Below are 4,680 nucleotides of genomic sequence, written 5' to 3'. Positions count from 1 at the left end.
GGGGTGGGGGGAGGACCAGGGAGGATGATTCAACCACTCAACCACTAGATGTCGCTGAAAACAACAAATCCTACACACTGTGCCTTTAAAAACCAACTTCAGTAATGCCTGGTTCACACAGCAATATTTAAAATTTGTATGTCGACTTTCAAAGACTGAGACACCATGAGGATAAAATTCATAGATATACAAGGTTTGGCCCTAAAGTGTGTGGTGTGCAGCCAAACGGCAAAATACAASACTGATGGGAAATCTCGCAAAACTTCTCAAAATCAAATGCGAGTTCAGAGGCAGACGAGGAAAAAGTAATAGTGATAATTTGGGAACTATTACCAGAGAAAAAAACAAAACAAACAAACAAACAAAAAAAGACATCTCTAACATCCACCGGACCTTCTGATTCACCATGGCAGTCGTTTTGTCATTTGTATTTTGGACTCCCCTCCATGTTTCCATCTTTTCTGATTAACTAGAAGCCACATTCAACAGGCTGCTTGCTCGTTCGTCTTTGGGGGAACTCCGCACATCGCTGGGATATCAGGTCAAGACAATCCAACGTGTTGAATATCCTTGATTTGTGCTCGGAGTCGTCCCGATGTCCTTCCGAGCYGATTAAGATCACTCTTAACACACCACACATGGCAGGRTATCKCACAAGATTATCACGATAATCAGGGTGTCCTTAAGATTGTTTGAAGGACAAGATCAGGCCATAAATTGGCACAATTATTTTACCATGTGGATCAGGGATGAGTCGTGCAATGGGACCTCTATGCAAACACTGTTTCATTTTATTTTTTACTGTTGTCTTCCGAATCCACAATATCTTTTCCTTCAAGTTGTAACAGGACTGCTACAGCTAACAGCTGCCRCTGTTAATTTTGCCTTCATTTAATTACGTAATTCTTTATAAAAACCTGCGTAATACAAAATTGATGGTGATGTAAAGATTTATGTAATACTGATCACAGAAATGGCTATGAATTGTTTTAAGATGGTAGATCACTTTGATCTTAGCCGTGTTGGACTCATCAGTACAGTCTGAATTAAACTGAGTCAAAAGTCACARGACACTCTTTGCACCCACTTCAAAAGATCTGCACTATTGCTTTATGTCTGTTACTTTATTCTTCAGATTTGACAGCTACTTTGTGATAATGGGAACAGTTTGACATACTTATATTAACTGTCAATCATTAGAAAAGATTTAACACCCACATGTACATATATTATTATTTTACATCACTAATTTCAACTTATGTCACAATAATAAAAGAATCTAAAGAAACCACTATTTAAGATAACATTAACTTTTATTTCCTATATCGTTCAGTCCAGTGAGGCACACCAGGATCCGCTCTGCACCCACGCACTAAATACTCCCTCCCCTCTCTGAGAAATAGAAAGTAGAAGATGTTTTCTCCGAGGCATAGACGCCCCAAATGATTACAGATGACAAGATTGTATTCATTTCATTGTGAGCCAATAATTGCTGTAATGCTGATTTCTGTTTAACTACACGGCTGTGTCCCAGGGGAGGATGGTAATTAAAAGAAAAGCTGCTAAAGACGAATGGTGTCAGAGACTCACAGCTCAGCATTATGAAGGATAAAAAATACCTGCAGGTGCAGAGAGAGTTTAAAAGAGATCCTTGTTTGAAAAGCCTTCTGGTAAACTKGCAACACCCACCCTGAAGCTAAACAAACAGGGTCCAAACAAACTCTGAGCAAATACGATGTAATAAAAATGGCACAAAAAATAACTTTTTATATAAACATGTAGTAATGTCAAATAAAACAAGTATAGTGCCTAAWGCACCTTTCAGAAAATTGTCAGAGTATTCGAAATCCAAAGCATGAATTCGGCATGAGACCAAAATACAAGTTCATGAATTATTCTTTTTACAACCGCAATGGACAGAGCTTAAAACAAGTAGATCAACAACGAAATTATCTAGAATGGTGATAGAACGGTGATGAAATAAGGACGTTTTGACCATTTTAGTATAAAAAATGCTCAATTTTTTTTTGCTGATTTAACACTGAAAACCTACAAAACAGGATGGTCCTTCAACAAAGTTTTCTTTTTCTATATTGAAAGTAATTGAAGGAAATGACATGCTTTTAACATTGGCTACCTATATATAATCTAAAACCATCATAAAATTCAAATAGGCACAAATAGTAAAATACATAGTGAAAAACAGAATAATTGAGGATAAAAAAATAACTACTTACTGTAGATGAAATATATATTTTGTGCTAACTTTTATCAAGTGCTGTAAGCTTGAAAGTGCTTATAAGTTTGTCGAACTAGAGCAACACATTCATCAATGATCAATAAGTGTCAGAATTCAATCAACCAAAAACGTGGTGAACGAGCAACTACTTAGCTACAAGAAATTAGAATGAAACAGCAGTGGGGATAGATGGAAAAATGCAATAATTGGAGGAGAGTCTCCTCCAATTATTGTGTTTTGGTGTTTGGCTGTTCTATCCCAATGTATTCTACAAAACATAAACCTGAGCAACGTGTCATGTGTTTGCATCACTGGTAATTATGACAAACAATTCAMTGAAACATGTTAAGAACATGAAACTGCAACGTGAAAAATTTACCTGTTGATGACTACTTGCCTACTAGATTTTTAAATTTATTTTTCCCTCTTTGGTTTCCTGTGTTTATCACTTCTCCTCAGTGTTTTCTCCCTGTGTGGTTCTGCTCCTAGCTGTCTTGCCCCAGGTGACTCTCATTAAGATCGTTAGTGTTTCCTTTATAATCCTTTATATTCTGCTCTCGTCTCTTTTTCCCACTGGTGTATTGTGTTTTCCTTGCTTTCATGAGCTCACTGGCTTTATTTTTTGCTAATAAATTAKTATGTATTTCTTGAGTTCTGTCTGCACCCAAAGTTCAAAACCACCTGCAATCATATATCCCAAGTTTTTTAAAATCAGAATAGTAGATTACATGAGTACTACTCAAGATGTTTTAAGTGGAATAGGCCTTAGTAAAGGTTATATTTGATGTGAAACCATAGTCTGATGACATTTTCTGTCTTAAACATTTGTGGATTGAAACTKMGGTTTTCTGGATGGACAGAAAGGCTCAGTTTTAGGAAACAAAGTTGGAAAATGAAGCCAGCAGGACCTGGTGTATGGGAGCTKCCATGTTGTAGTTTTGGAACAWGAGTGTCCTCTCAAACCTCACCAACTCCCCCGTATATAGTCATGATCGTTAATGACCATTCTTCAAGGTTGAAAAAAACAAATACAGTTTAAAAAAATAACATTAAAGGACAAAGTAAGAACTATGTTTGATGCATTAGATCCCTATTTTTAAAAATTAGCAGCTCATAATTTCAGCGCCWATCACTTGTATTTTTAATCTCTCACTTCAGACTTCTGAGCTCCCCCAGGACTGGAAGTCTGCTGCTGTCACCCCACTTTTTAAAGAAGGTGAGAACTCAGATGTAAATTGCTACAAACCCATCTCCATCCTGCCCTGTCTCTCGAAAATATTAGAGAAGCAGGTCAACAATCAAATCCAGCACCAATTGGAGACTAACAATGTTATTAATAAGTTTCAGTCTGGCTTCAGATCTGGTCATAGCTGCATCTCCGCTATACTCAAAGTCCATAATGACATTACCTGCGCCACTGACAACARACAGTACTGTGCAGCTGCATTCATTGATTTATCAAAAGCTTTTGACTCTGTGAACSATAAGCTACTGCTAGACAGATTAAGGGACATAGGACTCTCTGAAAACTCTCTAGYCTGGTTTAAAAATTATTGTTCTTACCGTCTACAGTCGGTCTTCTGTCTGACCYTCTGCCTCTAGCAAATGGTGTCCCACAAGGAAGCATCCTAGGACCYACTCTTTTCAATATTTACATCAATATCCCTCTTGCAGTAGGTGACTCTCATGTTCATATATATGCAGATGACACTATTGTCTACATTTCTAGTCCATGCCTGCTGCTCTGTCTTCACTGCAGACTAGCTTCACTTCACTTGAACCGGCTTTTGCTAGTCTGCATTTGGTTCTGAACACAGACAAAACTAAATGTAGTTYTTAACAGAAAAGTACCACAAAGCAAGAATCCCTAATATATTCTTTGAATGGTACGGAGATTGAGTTTGTCAAAAGTTATAAGTATCTTGGTATCTGGCTTAACAACAACGTCACATTTGAAAGCCACATAAATGTCCTGCAGTCAAAGATTAAATCCTGCATTGTTTTTTTTTTTACCGCAACAAATCGTCCTTCACTCACTCTGCCAAACAGCTCCTGGTAAAAATGACAATCCTTCCAATCCTAGACCGTGGTGATGTGGTTTACAGGTCTGCCTCTAAAACCCTTCTTCACAAACTGGACGTTATTCATCACGCTGCTATCCGATTTGTCACTGGTGCTTCATTTAAAACACACCACTGTGACCTGTACTCCCTGATAAACGGGCCATCTCTTCATTCTCGCAGATCTATTCACTGGTTCATGTTCATTTACAAAACCCTCATTGGAAAAACGCCAGGTTACCTACAGACACTTCTCACTGTTCACAAACCAACTCTTATTCTACGTTTTAGTGACCACATCAATCTTCTCATACTGAAAGTCTTTGGTCGCTCCTCATTTCAGTTCTCTGCTGCAGATGACTGGAACCATCTGCAACGAAC

The 4,680-nt window shown here is 37.9% G+C and overlaps 1 protein-coding gene across 1 annotated transcript in view; it reads right to left on the bottom strand.

Moving 5' to 3' along the window:
* plcb1l (phospholipase C beta 1-like) overlaps positions 1-4,680 on the bottom strand; it is a gene marked incomplete in the record, with an annotated part of 181,791 nt that overhangs the window by 4,007 nt on the left and 173,104 nt on the right.

Source organism: Austrofundulus limnaeus, unplaced genomic scaffold (genome assembly GCF_001266775.1).
Source record: "Austrofundulus limnaeus strain Quisiro unplaced genomic scaffold, Austrofundulus_limnaeus-1.0 Scaffold63, whole genome shotgun sequence".
NCBI lineage: Eukaryota > Metazoa > Chordata > Actinopteri > Cyprinodontiformes > Rivulidae > Austrofundulus > Austrofundulus limnaeus.
Note: the sequence above shows the minus strand (reverse complement) of the source record. Positions and strands in the feature narration are given on the sequence as shown.